Source organism: Meles meles, chromosome 1, assembly GCF_922984935.1.
Source record: "Meles meles chromosome 1, mMelMel3.1 paternal haplotype, whole genome shotgun sequence".
Taxonomy (NCBI): domain Eukaryota; kingdom Metazoa; phylum Chordata; class Mammalia; order Carnivora; family Mustelidae; genus Meles; species Meles meles.
In genome coordinates this window covers 55,959,017-55,979,588 of record NC_060066.1, presented here as the reverse complement: position 1 = coordinate 55,979,588, position 20,572 = coordinate 55,959,017, and the positions used below count along the sequence as shown (strand labels likewise).

General features: G+C 37.4%; 1 long non-coding RNA gene across 1 annotated transcript in view; it reads left to right on the top strand.

Annotated features, from left to right (window-relative positions):
• The window catches only part of LOC123948819, a 77,906-nt gene extending 59,267 nt beyond the window's left edge, over positions 1-18,639 (top strand). Inside the window, exon 3 of the long non-coding RNA XR_006819992.1 lies at positions 17,696-18,639. This is a non-coding gene — a long non-coding RNA (uncharacterized LOC123948819). The remainder of the gene's footprint in view (positions 1-17,695) is intronic.
• Positions 18,640-20,572: the final 1,933 nt, after the last annotated feature.

Below are 20,572 nucleotides of genomic sequence, written 5' to 3'. Positions count from 1 at the left end.
CGAAGAAAGAAGTAGTAGAGACATCTGGGTGGCTTAGTCAGTTAAGCACCTGCCTTCAGCTCAGGTCATGATCCTGGAGTCCTGGGACCAAGCCCCACATTGAGCTCCTTACTCAGCAGGGAGATTACTTCTCCCTCTGCTTCTGTGCTCCCCAACCTCCTGCTCATGTTCTCTCTGTCTGATGCTCTGTGTTGTTTTCTCTCTGTCTTCAATCAATCAATCTTTTTTTTTTTTAAAGAAGTAGTAAAGCATAGTGATTAATGACAAGTATACCAGAAACTAACAACCCATTTTCAAATTCAAGCAGAATCAGCTACATAACTTGTGGAGCCCAATACAAAATTAAAATGAAGGGCACCTCATTCAAAATTTATTAAGAATTTTGAGACAGCAATAGTAGAGCATTCAATCAATTGTGGGCCCTTCTAAGTATAGGGTCCTTCAAAGCAACGACAGAGGTTGCATGCTCATGAAGTTGACCGTGAGTGATGACGGGCAAGATGCTTAAACTTTCAGTACTTTTTACTTGTATCTATTATGTTTCTTTTTAAGGTTGTTGTGACAAATGAACTAATATATCTAAAACTCTTAGAACAGTATGTAGTTCATAATAGGTACTGTATAGGTGTTAATGTTTGTTGTAATAAATATATATTGTCAATATCATATACTATAATAACAACAACAATATTATACTTGTTATCATTCTTTTCTGCTATATTCCTAGAGCACTGACTAAATAGCAAGGGCTTAATACATTGTTTTGAATAAGAAGGAAAGAAGGAAAACCCATGTTGTGAAATTGAAACCATCTGCAGGTATAAAACATATACAGAGGCATAAATGAATCTTGCAGAGAGTTTTTTTCTTAAAAAAGTTATTTATTTTGATTAATTACAGATATTAATGTAAACTAGATACTTTTTAAACTACAGACATCATAAAAAAGAAAGGAATTAATTGAAGATGATTAAATCTATAATTTTGGAATAAAATTGCATTTACTTTATTCAGTTAATTTTAGTATACAAACACATACATAGGCACATAGTTTATAATGACCTTAGGTAATATGTGATAAGGTTTTGGTATTAATTTCTTTTTTTAAATTTTATTTTATTTTTTCAGTGTTCCAAGATTCATTGTTTATGCACCACACTCCGTGCTCCATGCAATACAAGTCTTCCTTAATACCCACCACCAGGCTCTCCCAACCCCCCCACTCCCCTCCCCTCCAAAACCCTCAGTTTGTTTCTCAGAGTCCACAGTCTCTCTTGGTTTGTCTCCCCCTCCAATTTCCCCCAATTCACTTTTCCTTTCCTTCACCCAATGTCCTCCACGTTATCCCTTATGCTCCACAAGTAAGTGAAACCACATGATAATTGTCTCTCTCTGCTTGACATATTTCACTCAGTATGATCTCCTCCAGTCCTGTCCATGTTATCAAGATAAGACTTACTCTAAAAAATGGCTTTGAGACATGGGAAGGGCTAGATGAAGATAGAAATGGCAGGATGAGGACAGATAAAGACAGATATTTCCTTTAATTTCATCTGACAGAATGGACACGCATTCTTTACTAGGAAGTGATTAAAAATTAATACCAGAAGTTTGGTATTCAGCAGAAAGGGTGAAACTTTTTAAATGTTATTTTTTCAGTGTTCCAAGATGCATTGTTTATGCACCACACCTAGTGTTCCATGTGATGATCTGGAAATTATACTTGTGTTTTACTTTGAATTCTTCTAATTTCTCTTGAGTTGGGCATTCTTTCATATGTTCATGAATATTCTGTCCTTTTCTGTAAATTCCCTGTTCATATCCTTTGCTAGTTTTTTTATTATTTATAGTTTTATTACTAATTTATGAAAGCATTTGCTCATTCTTTCTTACTGTCCTTTTCTTCTGGATGTTAATTCTTCATTGGTTAGTTGTATTACAAATGAATCCCTGAGTCTATTGTTTCTCTTACTTGTTAAGTGTTTTAAACAATAAAGAAAATCCATTTTTTTTTACACAGCACAAATTACAGAGTAGTTGTCTTAAGGACTGGACAATTCAGTGGCTTCAGTATTCATCAAGAAAACAGTTTCTTTCCATGCTCAGCTCAGTCATGCTTAACATTCTCTTTCACCCTTTGGCTTGCTCCCTTCCTTGTCACTGAGTGGCTGCCACACAGGCATCACATTTAGGCATGGAAAAAACTGCTAGAAAAAGTGCCTCTATAATCTTGTAAGAGTAAGCAAATCTTTCTGAGGAGCTCCTAGCACATTTTCCACACACCATTGGTTTAGGGGCTTCCCCAAACCAATCATAAACAAAGAGAATGCTAAAAACCGATGATTGACTTAGCCCTTTTAGACTATGCTCCCGAACTGGGAATGGTGTCCCCTTCTTTGAGAGATAAGAATCTGAACACCATCAGAGTTTCTTTAGTAAAGAAGATGACAATAGATGTCTAATTTGTCGCCAATGCAAAGGGAATGCTATGGTTATGATAATAGTTTGTAGCTATCCTAAATGGAATCTCTGGCCAACTGCACTCATTAAGGAATTATTACTGATTTACAATGACATAATTATATATATATATTTTTTCATAGCAACCTTGCTGTATTCCTTTAATAGTCAAATAACATAACAGTAGATTTGCTTGGAATTTTTATGAATATTGTCATATATTAAGGACAATTTTTTTTTCATTACTTAGTCCTTCTTACTTCTCCTTCTTGTATCAGCTAGGAATTCTGATAAAATTTTGAATAATAGTAGAGATTGCATCTTTGTCTTGTTTCTGATTTTAACAGTACTTAATTTATTTTCTAAATAGACTCATGTACCAGAACTAATCTATGTGTGTGTGTGTGGACACTTCTAAGGGACATATATCAGCTCCCAATATGTCAAATTTATAATAGTTGTGCATAGAAGAAATGAACTATTTTTTGAGGGCTTGAGATTCTCATTGAAAGAAATTTCCAAGTAATGGCTTGCCAACTTCTTAGTAAGTATATTGTAACAGTAATTCAACATTATCTAAAAAATAGTACCCTAGATTATACCCAAATCACTAGATATTCCCTTGAATGAGTAAACAGGGATCTATTTCTTGACAAATTCATCCATTTTCTTCACACAACAAACTTAAAAAAAAATGACTAACTCTGGGCTAAGCTTAGGAAACACATAATATAAACATACTTAGAGCTTGTCTCTGCCCTTCTAGACTATATTTTCTGTCAAAGATAAATATGCACATACATAAGTTTGTTACAGAATTGCATAGTAAGAGCTACAAAAGGTTATATGCAAAATGCCAGGAACTGAATATTGGAAATTCACCTATATGTAAAATTTAAGGAAAAAAAGGATGCAGTTCTGTGGGTGGATTCATTAGAGAGAGTGCAGGATAGTAGCTGAGACAAATGTCACAAGATTCAGCAGATGTGGAACATGGCATTCACGTTCTTTAGTGAAAGCTCAGGCTTTCTTATTCCATCCAGGTTCCTGAGTTGGTTGATGTTTCTGGGACAATGTCTGGGAAAAGAAAGAAAGGGAAACAAAAGTGGCAGGTGGTAGAGGACTGGGGCAGAGGCGTGTGTGTGTGAGAGATGAAGAGATGTTAAATTCTTCTTCCTTGTGGATCCCAGAACCTGAGAGTTTGTCACAAATTGCTAAGAGTCTTGAGACCCAATGCTTCAGTGGTAGAGTGTGTCTTGCTAGTGTCAATTAAGAAAACTGGCAGAGCTGAAATAAAACAAAAGTATTAATTTGGGGATTGTATTTTGTAATTGTAATTTGTAATTTGGAGAGCACAGATTTGAGTAGCTTCCCAACTTGTGTCTGCTAGGGAGCAAAAGTTAAGGGTTTTTTTTTTAAAAAAGGAATGTTTGTGTGTGTTGTTTACAAAGCGTTTTGATTGATGGTGGTGGCAGAAAACTACCTTTGGCTGAATGTAACTGGCTACTAAGGCTATCACCAAGCAGTCTCTTACTGCAGCAAAACTGTAGGTGTCCAGGCAGAGTCTTTGGAATAATTGCTGTGTGCCTTGGTTCAAGGTTATTGGTTTCATCTGGTTAGGACATGATAAGTCCCGTCTCATTAATGAATCCCTGGTTCCACTTTAAACTCCAGGACATAAGTGACCCCTTTCCATTTCACCTTTTACTCTAAGTGACAGGTGAAGAAGTCCCCTTGCTAGTCTACTACAGCCTGAAACATTAAATCCAATTTAATATTCTTTTATTCTGGCAGCAAAAAATCAGCTTTGAAACCTGCTGAAGTTAATGCAACCAGCAGTGATCCAGTCTCTTAGAGTATACACAGTATTCACCACATGCCCCATTCACAATTGCCCACAAACGGGGAGAAAAGATTCCAGCCCAACCTTATATTTATAATTGAAACCGAGCAAGGGATGCTCTGTGAGAGTCTTTCATCTTGTGAATCCAAGTCCATCTGGACCAAAAGATAAAACTTTACATAGATCATATAAATGGCACACAAGGATCACACTCCAGAATTGTCGTTAAAAGGCTTTTACCAAGTTGGAGATGCTCAGTGTCATCCAAAGGTTGCCACTACTCCGCGACTTCTTCAAGAATTGAATTACAATCTGAGAACTTCAATAAGCCAGTGTTAAATTAGTGCCATTGTTTGTTTTTCCTTAGTCTTGTCAAAAGGAAGATTAATGTGAACTATTTTCTGCATTCAATACAGCTTCTCTTATAGAAATGTGGTATCTGGATCAAAATTCCATTTAGATGCAGAGAAACTCACTAGCGTGTGGTGAACTTTCACCTTTCCTCCAGATTCCCTTGCCTTTAATTTTTTCCCAAGCAACCACTGACACTGTTTAACCCTCCACCCACCCCTTTCCTGTGATGCTGAATACTATAATCCTGAGTCTCACTGCATAGGTGGAAACAAAAAGAGTTTGCAAAGGTGAAAGTCAGGAGAAAACACCTGTAGGGTCATTTTATAAATGGAATCACTAAGAAGCAGTGCTTCTTGGTGGGTAATAGCACAGAACCTTTAAATCACAGAAGTCAGAGACAGGAGACCTGTCAGGTCACCTTGTCCAGCTCCCATAGAAGCTTTATGTATTATGTGTGAAATGACATGAGCAGTGAAACATTCCTAGCAGCCCTGGGGAGACTCCACTCTTCAGTAATACATATTCCTGTTGAGAAAATGTCACCAAGAGCAGTCCAGCTTTTCTTTTCTTTTTATTAACATATAATGTATTTTTTGCTTCAGGGGTATAGATCTGTGAATCAGCAGTCTTAACACAATTCACAGCACTCACCATAGCACATACCCTCCCCAATGTCCATAACCCAGCCACTCTGTCCCTACACCACCCCACCCCAGCAACCCTCAGTTTGTTTCCTGAGATTAAGAGTCTCTTATGGTTTGTCTCCCTCCTGATCTCATCTTGTTTCATTTTTTTCCCTCCCTGCCCTGCCACAAACCCCCACCCTGCCTCTAAAATTCCTCGTATCAGAAATATCATATTCTGATTAACTTATTTCGCTTAGCATAATACTCCCTAGTTCCATCCACATCATTGCAAATGGCAATATTTCGGGTTTTTTGGATGGCTGCATAGTAGTCCATTGTGTGTATATATATATATCTTCTTTATCCATTCATCTGTTGATGGCATCTGTGTTTTTTCCGTAGTTTGGCTATTGTAGACATTGCTGCTATAAACATTTGGGTGCACGTTCCCCTTTGGATCACTACATTTGTATCTTTAGGGTATATACCCAGCAGTGCGATTGCTGAGTCATAGGGTAGCTCTATTTTCAACTTTTTGAGGAACCTCCATACTGTTTTCCAGAATGGCTGCACCAGTTTGCATTCTTACCAGCAGTGTAGGAGGGTTCCCCTTTCTCTGCATCCTCGCCAACATCTGTTGTTTCCTGACTTGTTAACTTTAGCCATTCTGACTGGTGTGAGGTGATATCTCACTGTGGTTTTGATTTGTATTTCCCTGATGCCGAGTGATGTGGAACACTTTTTCATGTCTGCTAGCCATTTGGATGTCTTCCTTGTAAAAATGTCTGTTCATGTTTTCTGCCCATTTCTTGATTGAATTATTTGTTCTTTGGGTGTTGGGTTTGTTAACTTTTTATACATTTTGGATACTAGCCCTTTATCCAATATGTCGTTTGCAAATATCTTCTCCCATTCTGTCAGTTGTCTTTTGGTTTTGTTGACTGTTTCCTTTGCTGTGCAAAAGCTTTTGATCTTGATGAACTCCCAATAGTTCAATTTTGCCCTTGCTTCCCTTGCCTTTGGTGATGCTTCAAGGAAGAAGTTGCTACAGCAGAAGTTGAAGACGTTGCTTCCTGTGTTCTACTCAAGGATTTTGATGGATTCCTGTCTCACATTGAAGTCTTTCATCCATTTTGAGTCTATTTTTGTGTGTGGTATAAGGAAATGGTCCAGTTTCATTCTTCTGGATGTGGCTGTCCAATTTTCCCAATACCATTTGTTGAAGAGACAAATTTCCATTGGACATGCTTTCCTCCTTTGTTGAAGATTAGTTGACCATAGAATTGAGGGTCCATTTCAGGGCTCTCTATTCTTTTCCATTGATCTATGTGTCTGTTTTTGTGCCAGTACCATACTGTCTTGATGATTACAGCTTTGTAGTAGAGCTTGAAGTCTGGAACTGTGATGCTGCCAACTTTGGTTTTCTTTTTTCAACATTCCTCTGGCTATTTGGGGTCTTTTCTGGTTACATATAAATTTTAGGATTATTTGTTCCTTTTTTTGAAAAAAATTGACAATATTTGGATAGGGATTGCATTAAATGTGGAGACTGCTTTAGGTAGCATGGACATTTTCACAATATTTGTTCTTCTAATCCATGAGCATGGAACGTTTTTCCATTTCTTTGTGTCTTCCTCAATTTCTTTCATGAGTACATTATAGTTTTCTGAGTACAGATTCTTTGCCTCTTTAGTTAGGTTTATTACTAGGTATCTTACAGTTTTGGGTGCAAATTGTAAATGGGACCTACTCCTTAATTTCTCTTTCTTCTGTCTTGCTGTTGGTGTATAGAAATGCAACTGATTTCTGTGCATTGATTTTATATCCTGCTACTTTACTGAATTCCTGTATGAGTTCTAGCAGTTTTGGAGTGGAGTCTTTTGGTATTTCTATATAAAGTATCATATCATCTGCAAAGAGTGAGAGTTTGACTTCTTCTTTGCCAATTTGGATGGCTTTAATTTCTTTTTGTTGTCTAATTGCTGAGGCTAGGGCTTCTAGTACTATGTTGAATAACAGTGGTGATTGTGGACAGCCCTACTATGTTCCTGACCTTAGGGGAAAAGTTCTCAGTTTCCACAGATCCCACAGATCTTCACAGATCCCAACACTTTGAAGAGTTTTGATCTAGAAAGGATGCTGTACTTTGTCAAATGTTTCTTCAGCATCTGCTTAGAGTATCATATCGTTCTTGTTTTATTAATTTATTAAGGTATTATATCACATTGATTGATTTGTGGGTGTTGAAACAACCTTGCAGCCCAGAAATAATTCCCACTTGGTCTTGGTGAATAACCCTTTTAATGTACTGTTGGATCCTATTGGCTAGTATTTTGGTGAGAACTTTTGCATCTGTGCTCATCCAGAATATTGGTCTGCAATTCTTCCTTTTGATAGGGTCTTTGATTTGGGGATCAAAGTAATTCTGGCCTCATAAGATGAGTTTGGAAGTTTTCCTTCCATTTCTATTTTTTTGAACAGTTTCAGGAGAATAGGAATTAATTCTTCTTTAAATGCTTGGTAGAACTCCCCTGGGTAGCCGTCTGGCCCTGGGCTCTTGTTTGTTGGGAGATTTTTGATGACTGCTTCAATCTCCTTACTGGTTATGGGTGTGTTCAGGTTTTCTATTTCTTCCTGGATCAGTTTTGGTAGTTTATATGTCTCTGTGAATGCATCCATTTCTTCCAGATTGTCATATTTGCTGGCATATTTGCTCATAATATGTTCTTATAATTGTTTGTATTTCTTTGGTGTTGGTTGTGATCTCTCCTCTTTCATTCATGATTTTATTTATTTGGGTCCTTTCTCTTTTCTTTTTGACAAGTCTGGCCAGGGGTTTATCAATCTTATTAATTCTTTTGAAGAATCAGCTCCTAGTTTCATTGATTTGTTCTATTGTTTTTTTGTTTCTATTTCATTGATTTCTACTCTGCTCTTTATGATTTCCCTTCTGCTACTGGGTTTAAGCTTTCTTTGTTGTTCTTTCTCTAGCTCCTTTAGGTGTAGGGTTAGATTGCATACTTGAGAACTTTCTTGTTTCTTGAGAAAGGCTTGTATTGCTATATACTTCCCTCTCAGGACCACCTTTTCTGCCCAAAGATTTTGAACAGTTGTATTTTCATTTTCATTTGTTTCCATGAATTTTTTTCAATTCTTCTTTAATTTCCGGGTTGACTCTTCATTCTTTAGTAGGATGCTCTTTAGCCTACATGTATTTGAGTTCTTTCCACCTTTGCTCTTGTTATTGAGTTCTAGCTTCAGAGCATTGTGGTATGAAAATATGCAGGGAATGATCCCAATCTTTTGGTACCATATGAGACCTGATTTGTGACCCGGGTTATGATCTATGATCTATGATCTATGATCTATGGAGACTGTTCCATGTGCACTAAAGAAGAATGTGTATTCTGTTGCTTTGGGTTGGAATGTTCTGAATATATCTGTGATGTCCATCTGGTCCAGTGTGTCATTTAAAGCCTTTATTTCCTTGTTGATCTTTTGCTTGGATGATCTGTCCATTTCAGTGAGGAGGGTGTTAAAGTCCCCAACTATTATTGTATTATTGTTGGTGTGTTTCTTTGATTTTGTTATTAATTGGTTTATATAATTGACTGATCCCAAGTTAAGGGCATAGATGTTTAAAATTGTTAGATCTTCTTGTTGGACAGACCCTTTAAGTATGATTTAGTGTACCTCCTCATCTCTTATGATAGTCTTTGGCTTAAAATCTAAATGGTCTTATATAAGGATTGCCACCCTGGCTTTCTTTTGATGTCCATTAGCATGGTAACTTCTTTTCCACCCCCTCACTTTAAATCTAGAGGTGTCTTTGTGTCTAAAATGAGTTCTTGCAGACAGCATATCAATGGGTCTCGTATTTTTTAATCCATTCAGATACCCTGTGTCTTTTGATTGGGGCATTTAGCCCATTTACATTCAGGGTAACTATTGAAGATATTAATTTAGTGCCATTGTATTGCCTGTAAGGTGGCTGTTACTGTATATTGTCTCTTTTCCTTTCTGGTCTGTTACTTTTAGGCTCTCTCTTTGCTTATAGGACCCTTTCAATATTTCCTGTATGTCTGGTTTGGTTTTTGTGAATTCTTTTAGTTTTTGTTTGTCCTGGAAGCTTTTTAGCTCTCCTATTTTCAAAGATAGCCTAGCTGGATATAGTATTCTTGGCTGCATATTTTTCTCATTTAGTGCTCTGAATATATCATGCCAGTTCTTTCTGGCCTGCCAGATCTCTGTGGATAAGTCTGCTGCCAATCTAATATCTCTACCACTGTATGTCACAGACTTCTTGTCCCAACCTGCTTTCAGGGTGTTTCTCTTTGTCACTATGATTTGTCACTACAACTTAGTTTTACTATTAGATGATGGGGGTGGACCTATTTTTTATTGATTTTGAGGAGGGTTCTCTGTGTCTCCTGGATTTTGATGCTTGTTATCTTTGCCATATTAGGGAAATTCTCCACTATAATTCACTCCAATATACCCCTGCCCCTCTCTCTCTTTCTTCTCTTGGAATCCCAATTATTCTAATATTGTTTCATCTTATGGTATCACTTACCTCTCGAATTGTCCCCTCATTGTCCAGTACTTATTTATCTCTCTTTTTCTCAACTTCTTTATTCTCCATCATTTGGTCTTCTATATCACTAATTCTTTCTTCTGCCTCATTGATCCTAGCAGCAAGAGTTTCCATTTTTTATTTCACCTCATTAATAGCTTTTTTAATTTCAGCTTAGTTAGGTTTTAGTTCTTTTATTTCTCCAGAAAGGGATTCTCTAGTATCTTCCACGCTTTTTTATGACTCAGCTAATATCTTGATAGTCGTCATTCTGAGCTCTGGATCTGATATCTTACTAATGTCCATATTGATTAGGTCCCTAGTGGTTGGTACTGCCTCTTGTTCTTTTTTTTTTTTTTTTTTTTTTGAGGTGAGTTTTTCTGCCCTGTCATTTTATCTGAATAAGAATAGATGAATGAGAGAACAAAATACTAAAAAGGGAGCAAAAACCCCAGAAAAATATACACAAACCAAATTAGAAGAGACATGAAACCGGAAGGCTGGGGGTGGGGAGAAGAAAGGATGGGGTAAAAAAGATTAGACTGGCAACTAGAAAGAGCCACACACTTGATTTTGGGTGTATTTGGTCTGTTAGAAGAAACTGCCTCTCAAAATTGTAAGGAAAAATAATTATATACACATACAAAAATAAGGGTAAACACAATGAAGGGGTGGAATATGACTGTAAAGATGAAAATTTAAAAAGATTCTAAAAAAGGAATTGATAAGATAAAAAGTTGACTGAAAAAAGAAAAGAAAAAAAGAGTAAAGAATGTGACCAGGCTGGAGACTAGAACAAAGCCATGTGCTAGATGTAGGGTATATTTTGATCTGTTAGAAGAAACTGTATCCCAAAATTTTAAAGAAATAAAAACCTATATGTATACAAAAGATAAGACTAAATACAATTAAGGGATAGAATATGACTATAGCAATGAAAATTTAAAAAGATTTTTAAAAATGTATTGATAAGATAAAATAGTTAAAAAACATTAAAATAAGAAAGAAAAATTTTTAAAAAAATAGAATAAGAAAAAAATAAAATTTAAAAAATTTAACTTTGAAAGACTAAAGAATCATGGGGAAAAAGCCATGAATTCTATGTGTTGCATTTCCCCTAGCTTTGGAGTTCCACAGTTCTCATTGATCAGTGAACTTGGTCTTGGCTGAATATTCTTGCTGATCTTCTGGGGGAGGAGCCTGTTTCAGTGATTCTCAAATGTCTTTGCCTGAGGCAGAATTGCACTGTCCTTGCCAGGGGCCAGGCTAAGCAATCTGCTTGGGTTTGCTCTTGGGAACTTTTGTTCCTGGAACACTTTCCATACAGCTTTGGAGGATGGGAATGAAGATGGTAGCCTCCCAATCTCTGGATCTGTAGGAGCTGAGAACTCTGGGTCCCACTCCTCAGTGCACTCTCAGGGAAAAACAGTCAATCCCTCCCATCTCCCTGGTCTCCAGCTGCATTCCGTGCTCACCCAACCTGTGACCAAGCGTTTCTATATCTGGCACATGGCCTGCTTTGGAGTCTCCAAACCCAGAAGATTCCTGCAACATGCTCCTGTGCCACTCTTCCCAGAAGAAGAAGGAGGGGGTCTCCCTGGATCTGTCACTTGCGGGGTCCCTGCTTGAAGATCAGTGGTCCGACTGTGTCTCAGATCACAATTTAAGGTAACCCTGAGCTGAGAGCCTACCCCTCAGCTCTGTCTCTGCAGCTGGCTTCCCTGCTGTTATACCTGGGAGCTCTGCCACACTCAGACACCCCGGTCTTTTTGTGACCACATGGATCCTGAGACCACACTGTCTCAGTGAGGGCTTCACCCCCTGCTTAGCCTCTGGAGCTGTGTCCCTCAGTGGAGCAGACTTCTAAAAGTTCTGATTTTGTGCTCCACTGCTCTATCACTTGTGGGGAGCTGGCCCCTCCCCCTGCAGTCTGTCTTCCCAAAAGTCACCTTGGATGCACTTCTCTATATGTCCTACCTTCCAGTAAGTAGTCACTTTTCTGTTCCTAGAATTGATGCTTTTCTTCTCTTTGATCTCCTGTTAAGTTTGTAGGTGTTCAGAATAGTTTGATAACTATCTAGCTGAACTCTTGGGACCTGATGATATTAGGTCTCCTACTCCTCTGCCATCTTGCTCCTCCCTCAGTCCAGCTTTTCTTTTGACTAATATCACATTATTCTGGTTTGCTACATCCTTTAAAAGTGCAACCACACTTTCTTTTACTCTGTCATCTTTAAAGTCTACAGCCTTGAAATACTACATTAGTACTCTCTTCCTTTGTAATTATTTAAGCCAAGCTATACAAATTTGCCTCTTAAAATACTAACTTATAAGTCAGTCCCCATTTGCTAAATCCATTGCTTTTCTAAAGGATTATTCATTGCACTCCCATTCACTTTTATTCAGGAGCTCTTTCTCATCATTTCATTGTGTATGTGTATTTATAGAATCCAGAATTTTTGCTCAATTTTTATTAAAGAGGAAGATGGTGTTCAAGTCAGTGAGTGGATCTCACAGTTCCATTAACATTCAGAGAAATTTGCTGCCAGCTCCCAAAGTCATGATTTATTTTTCTCTAAGACATCCTCAAGATTAGTATCCCACAAATCTAAATACTTCTTAGAGTATTGAGCTATCCAAGTATGTATCTGAATAAACAGTATCATTTAATACTTCTTCCTCTGGTCAAAACTAGAGGATAGCTGTGTGACAGACACTTTCTTGAATGAGTTATTCCTTCTATGTGAATTTTAAAATGTCATGCATTACATTACACTACCTTCTCTAAGATAAAACTTCACCTTCTGCAGTTAAAAACCCTACTTCTCCTAGTTTGGAAGATGGGGAGATAATCTCTACTCAAGGTGTCTGGGTGGGTTAAAAGTCAGTTAACTCTCATTCTAAGATATCCCATCATGGAAGGGGGAGAGACTTTTGTAATTATTTCTGTTTCTTCCACCAGCACCACCATCAACACCACTGTGTTGGCCTCAAGTGGCAAATAGTTCACTGTGGAACAGCCCAACTCAAGCATGAATGAACGGTCTTTCTCATTATGCCCCAGGGCAAGGCTTCAACATTTTACAGGATGGTAATAAAAAGTTTGGGGCAACTATAGAAATATATATACAGAGAATCAAGGCACAAATTATAACTTGAATTTTTGGAATTGTAGGTTTCATTTCCACATTAGTTTTCAGCCAATCTCCATTTAGAGATTTGTTGTTTCACCCAGGTGCCCAAACCATGGGCATTATGATGTCTCAAATTTAAGACTCTCCTGACCCCAAGAAGGGGATGTTGAGAGAGAGTTACTTATCTAGAGTGAGTTACCCTCTGGAGACTTGAGTGAGAGCAGGAACTGGACTCCTGCCCATATATGACAGTTGAACAATGATAACTAACTTTAGATGACTTCTTTCAGAGGGGATCAGAATATTTGGGGACAATAAAACAAAATAAAACAAAAACTCCAATGAACTTTTCTCAGCTTGCACTGCTACAAAAGGAAAGAAGGGAGAGCAGGAAGGATTGCCAGAGCAGGGGAAGGGAGAGAAGATCGAAGGAGAAATGGCTGGTAGGTCTGGGGACATAGAGAAGGAGACAGAGAATTAGTGTGTTAAGTGCTTACTATGAAGGTATACACTTGATGTACATTATTTTATTCACTCATTACTGAAACAATTTCCAGGTAGGTAAATGGAAAACAGGTCTGGTTAGACTCCCTGGCTCATACCTTTCCATCCTCAAATGCTGTGCTATTTTTCAAAGACATGAGATTAATGAGACAATTATGTTGGTAAAATGTTCCAATTTCCTTTGAGAAAAAAAGCCATAAAATTTTATTGTTATTGTTACTGTTATTATTGAAGCTCAGTGAATGTTTTACTAGTGCCATTAATGTAACTAATATTACTCTCATTTATTTCATTTAGAGGAATAAAGTCTAAAAATAAGGACAAGGATATTTATTGGGATTTAGATTCAGCCAGTTATCTAGTTCAACTGCCACATTTTGCAAATCAGGATTATAAGGACTAAATCTACGGCTAAGGTCATGGAAGGTCTTAGGGGCAAATTGAGAACCGTAATCCAGGAGGTGCTCTTTCTAAGGCTTGGTTCTCTCAAGAAGTAAGAACGGGGTGAATTCAGGTGAATGTCCCTGAAACATTCAGTCTTCTAAATCTCTAATTGTTAAAGAATGAATGCAGTAATAAATCCTCTCCTTGTTGGTAGAAATAACAATGGGCTTGATTCAGATAACTGGCTTTTCCAAGAGGACATTTTCTCCCTTTTCTATGAAAAAGAGTTAATTGTGCTAATTATGAAAAACAAAATTATGTAAAGGACAGGAAGGCATTGTAAAAGGACGTGGCATTATGCACACATTCAATTCCACACAAGAACATGGGCATGACTGCTTTTGCCATTTTTTAGTCTCCATTTGAGGAAATAATTCAGTTTCTTCTCAAAACTTGCATTTATGCTCAATAATCACCAGCTAGAACTGTAATTAGAGACCAGAAGAATGAGAATTTGACCTGAGTTTTTCATGTGGTCATTATGTGTAGTCATCATTTGCCTAAATTTTGACTTTATCATGTTCAGATTTTTTTCAACATGTTCTCTCTTTCTCTCTTTTTTAAAATTCATAGAATTCTGCACTTTGTTTGGTCCTGGATTCTGACCAGCCATAAGCAAAAAGGAATGGCCATGGGATCACCCTCTTGTTTTCAGAGAAGAAAACAGAGGTCTAGAGAAAACAAGTGCCCCCACCAAAGTATCATAATTATTTAGCAGTACTTGAATTTAATCTAGGTCTCCTTCCACTGTACGAGTCTTTCAGTTCATTGATGATAAGTTGGATAAACAAGAATATTATTTTACCTTAAGTTTCTTTTATTTCTTTTTTATTGTGTTATGTTAGACACCAGAAAATACATCATTAGTTTTTGATTCAGTATTCCAAGATTCACTGTTTATGTACAACACCCAGTGCTCCATGCCTTGAGTTTCTCCAATCTTTTTCCTAAAAGGACAATATTAAAAGGAGAGAGGAAATTCTCTGTTGCCTGTGACTGAGGTTAGGAAAGGTGGGAAGCACCTAGTAGCCTTGGCTATTCCTTTCTGTGTCCTTGTATGTGCTACAATTGCAAAACTAAGCCTATGCATTTCATTGAGGCCAGCAACAATTATGTAGCCATAACATATTTAGGCATAAAAAGTCACTGATTAACGCAGAATCCACAAGAGTGAATTATTCTTCATCATAATCTGTAAGGCATTTCTCTATCAGCATCTGCTGATGTTCTCTTTTCCTTTCTCAGTCTTGCTACAGAAAGTGCCCAGCTCAGGCACCTGTGTGGCTCAGTTAGTTAAGTGTCTGCCTTCGGCTCAGGTCACGATCCCAGAGTCCTGGCATTGAGTCCTGTGTTGGGCTCCCTGCTCAGCAGGAGTCGGCTTCTCCCTCTAGTCCTCCCCCCTGCTCATGCGCTCTCTCTCTCTCTCTCTCTCATTCTCTCTCCCTCTCAAATAAATAAATAAAGTCTTTGAAAGAAAAGAAAAGAAAAGAACAAAGAAAGTGCCCAGATCTGAGAACTGAGGGAAAGGAAGAGCAGACACAAAGGCTATGGCCAATGGTATGTGCACAGACTTTGATGACTGGGAGTAGAGTTGCATAAGACTGAGGCTGCTGTGGTGGTAAATCACTAAATCAGTGTGAAAACACAGGCTGCAGGTAAAATTTTTATTCAACGTAACTTTCATGGATTGTCTTCCATGTACCAGCAGCTGCCTGGGATTGAGAAATAGTTCCTACCATAAGGGAGTTCAGTGTTTAGTGGGTGGAGACATAAGGATTAAAAAGCTAATTATGTGTGGTAAATGTAGTAATAACTAATAATGTTCAAACTTTGGAGTGATTAATACGTGCTAGACAAGTGCGTTAGTCCCTTCAAGCTGTTATAATAAAGTAACAGAGACTAGGTAGCTCTAAAAACGGAAATATATTTCACACAGTTCTGAAGGCTGGTAAGTCCAAGGTCAAGTACTGGTAGATTCCATATCTGGTGAGGTCATGCTTTCTGGTTTGCAGCTAGTTGTCTTCTCATTTATTTTCCCATGGTGGAGAGCAGAGAGAAAAAGTATGCTCTCTAATGTCTTTTTAAAAAAGCATTAATTCTATTCATGAAGGCTCTACCCTCATGATCTAATTACCCCCCAAAGGTCCATATGCTAATACCATCACTTTGAGGTTTTTAGGTTTTGACATGTGACTTTTGGGGAACACAAATATTCAATCCATCACAACATTCTTCTAAATATTTTATAAGAACAACTTCTTTACATCTTTATAAAGGAGGTGCCATCATTATCCCCACTTTACATGTGACAAAGTGAAGCACAGAAAGCTTAGTCATAGAGCTGGTAGTGCTAGAGCTAACATGTAATCCCAAGCAGTGTGGCCCCAGAGTCCAGGGGATTGGACATGAAATACACTTCTTTTCTGATCAGGTATATGCAGGATAGACTGTGTGTGAATACAGGTGTGTTAACAATTTTGTCCTGAATGTGCAATATCAAAGTTGATTTTTCCAGGAGACAACTGAAAATTTGGATTTGAAGCTGGAAATAGACAAAAGATAAAGACATAGGTGAAATTTACATAAGATTAAAGCACTGGGAGTGTTTTTTCAGGGGAGAGTATTTGGTGCAAGATTAGAAGGTCTTACTCTGGAAGCCCTAATACACAGTGAACGTGCAAAGGATAACCAACAAATGAAAGACTAGAAATGGCCACAGGATTACTTGACAATGGAGGGAATGGAATACAGATATCAGGATAGAGTTTCTATAAAGGGGGAGTAAGGGTGCACAATCCAAGTGCTACAGGCAATTTATGTAGTACTGAAATTTAGCAATTGGTTGGATGTAGCAATTGAAAGATTAGAGGTGGTTTTGGTGAGAGCAATTTTTATTGTCTGATAGTGAAGATAGCCACACTATTAGAGGTTGAGAATGAAAGGTCATGCAAAGAGTGATTGAAAATTTGCCTTAAGAAGGTATTTTATTGCAATAAAAATTAGAGTCTGTTAATGCCGATCATCAGACAGGATTTGGGAAATAATTTTAAGAAGGGATGGAACAGAACGGATCATTGCAGTTACATTCTTCCAGAGGAACAATTTAGCCTGTGGACTGAGGGTGGTCAATCACAGTGTCCATTATTTGTACTTCTAACTGTGTCAGATAACAACTTAGAAGTGTATTCACAATACACTTTTATTCATTTACTGATTCATTTACTTACTCAAGAAACATTAGTAAGCATTTCCTAAGTGTCACACATGCAGACTGTATAGACATATAAGTGCTAGTGTGGGGGATGGAGGAGGAAATGGGTGTCAGGAGAGAAGGCTGACATGGGAAGCCTGCCAGGGATAGGGATCAACACTGTAGAGCCAGAGAGAGAAAAAGGACATTGCCTATTCATTAAATTGTGTCAAGTGCAGTGAGAATAGGGTTTTGGAGGCCTGGGGAGACATGGTGTTGTTATTGGCAGAGTATAGGAAAGCCAAAATCATGACGTGACAAAAAGGAACTAGATTGGATCAGATTTTATTTTTTAAATATTTAAAACTATCTACATTACTATACTTTAAGATTAGTACTAGTAATCCTAACATATCTTGTGTTTCTCTCTCTTAAAATGTTATAACCATCATATTTACAAATCTGGGATATATATTCCATACAAAAGTCATTTTATTAGCAAGTTTTAGTGTTTTCAAGCTGATATTTTAATATTTTATATCATTTATTATTTCTTTTTGATAACAGTTATCCTTTGTGACTGAAGAAGGCATTGTTGTCCTGTACAAAACTGCTGACAGGGATGGTTCAAGGAATGGCAGTTTCTCCCTTGGGTCTTGATTCAGCGAGTGTGATATAACCACCTGTGAAACTCTGTTCGCTCAAGAAACAGCAGAAACTGAAGGAAATATGGCTCTATGAACCCTCTACAGTAAGCATTTTTCAGGGAGGAGAGTTAAAAAAAGAACCCCAAGAAAAAAAATGGAAGAAATGGAAGAAAATGGAAGAAAAGTGTTTCAAGGTGTACTCCAAGGTTCATGAGAACGCCTCACATAGCATGTGCCCAGATGATTTGGGAAACATGAGGGACAGGTACCTGACTTCTGGGCTAATTAACTTATTAGTAACTAAGGGGCCACATTGGAACCAGCCTCACCTGTACCAATCATGGAATAATGGAAGAGGAAGGCACCTTGAGGTGACCCCATTCAAGAGGGCCTTCTGCCAGCAATGAGAGGAACACCTCAGAAAGAGCTTGTGGGTGGATTTCCAGACACAGACTGAAGATGAGGGTGCCTCATCTTGTAAGCTGCTAGTCATGTGGACGGAGGCATTTCCAACTCCATGAGACTGTAACTCGAGGCTCCCATTGAAGACTGATGTTTCTGAGAAATCCATAAAAACACCTATGAGAGAAAAAACAGAGGACCAAATTAAAATTTTACCAGTTTCCTAGGACCTTTGCTGACCCCTAACCTATCTGCCCAACCCCAATTTACACATTCTGAAGAGACCAGAGACTGGAGCCAGTAGGAGAGAAATAGTAAACCAGTGCATTCCACCCAAGACAGACTCAAGCTGGAGAGTCAAGATGTTTTTAATTGGCAGAAAGTTGAGTTTTAATACTGGTTATTGCTGGTCATGTTAATAGTTATGTATTATTCAACAGCTAGTGTTAAAGGGAATAATTAGAGAAAACAAAATTGCTTTGCTTGGTATCCTACCAATTTTACCTTATCTAATAAGTCAACATTGTCTTATTATATCATTCTCTTCTTGTATCTTGTATTATGTCTGAAAGATAAAAAAAGAGTGGTACAGTGGGAAGATTACTCAGATTATAAAAATGGATATTGGCATTTGAGAGTTAGATCTTTTTATTAGCTACAGTGCCTCTCTGAGCCTTAATTTCCTCATATATAAAACAAATCAGTTTTCCTGTTCATTTCACTGAACTTTTAAAATTTTTAGTCTTTAGATTATGTTTTATTTTAATGTACCAAAACCTGGTAGAAAAAATATTACTCTCTGTGATGCCAGTTCAGATCATAAGAATCTATGGTGTAGTTATCAGGACTCATTTACTATTCTCACCCTCTGGTCCTTGAGTTGATGTGTTTCATCTTTGAATCTACTACATTTGTCTTTTGTGACATTGGACCATATTTCTTCAATGCTCCCAGATGCATTCTGCATCTATGATTTCTTTGAACTTGTTCCTAGATTTTTAAACCTATAGCAACCAAGACATGTACCAGGATGACAATTTTGTATATATATAATCTTTTTTAAAACATGTATAGATTTTTAAACATATATTTAGTAGAATTTATTTTTATTGCAGTTTTACATTCACAGCACAATTGAGAAGAAGGTACAGGGATTTCCCATCTACTCATACATAGCCCCAATCCATGCACAGCCTCCCCTATGTTCAGCATCTCACCTTAGAGTGGTATATCTGATCTGTAACAAAATTTATTTATTAAAATCGAATGGCATATTTTCTCAAAATACGTTCACAAATCATTGTCACCCAAAGTCCAAAGTGTACATCAGGGTTCACTCTTGGTATTGTATATTTTATGGCTTTAGACAAATGTATGATGACATGTATCTACCATTACAGTATCATATCATATCATATCCTACATACATGCCATAATAGTATCATACAAATATCATCTGTTCCACCTATTCATCTTTCCTTCTTTTTCAGATGTAGTGTTTAATAATTTATCAGTTGCGTATAACACCCAGTGCTCATCACATCCCGTGCCCTCCTTAATGCCCATCACCCAATTACCCCATACCCACATCAACCTCCCCTTCAGCAGCTTTCAGTTTGTTTCCTACAGTTAAGAGTCTTTCATGGTTTTCTCCCTCTCTAATGACTTTCCATTCAGTTTTCCCCGCCTTCCCCTGTGATCCTTTGTGCTGTTTCTTATATTCCACATATGAGTGAAATCATATGATAACTGTCTTATTGACAATTGACAAATTGACTTGTTTTTCTCAGCCTAATACTCTCCAGTTCCATCCATATCAATGTAAATAGTAAGTATCCATCGTTTCTGATGGCTGATTAATATTCCATTATATATATACACATATATGCATATATATGTATATGTATATGTACATATATATGTATATATGCCTGATTAATATTCCATTACATATACATATATATGTATACAACATATACATTATATATACACCACATCTTTATCTATTCATCTGTCGATGGACATCTCGGCTCCTTCCACAGTTTGGTTATTGTGGACATTGCTGCTATGAACACTGAGGTGCAGGTGCCCTTTCAGATCACTACATCTGATTTATATATAACTCCTCGCATTCATCTCTTCTCTGCTGCTACCTTCATTCCTTCCTTCTCCCTTTTCCTCGCTCTTTTTCTTTCCCTCTCTCTCTATCCCTCCTGACTCTTGACCCATTCAATATTCAACATTACTTCAAAAGAATAATGAAGGTATCATTTGAGAAGATTCACTTCCCTCAATCTCTTCCTTACCTACTTCCTTTCACTTAATTGTCCTCATTCTCCTTCAAAGTGACTTTGCAGTCTATTTTTTCACCTCACCATGCTAGTTCATTATGTCT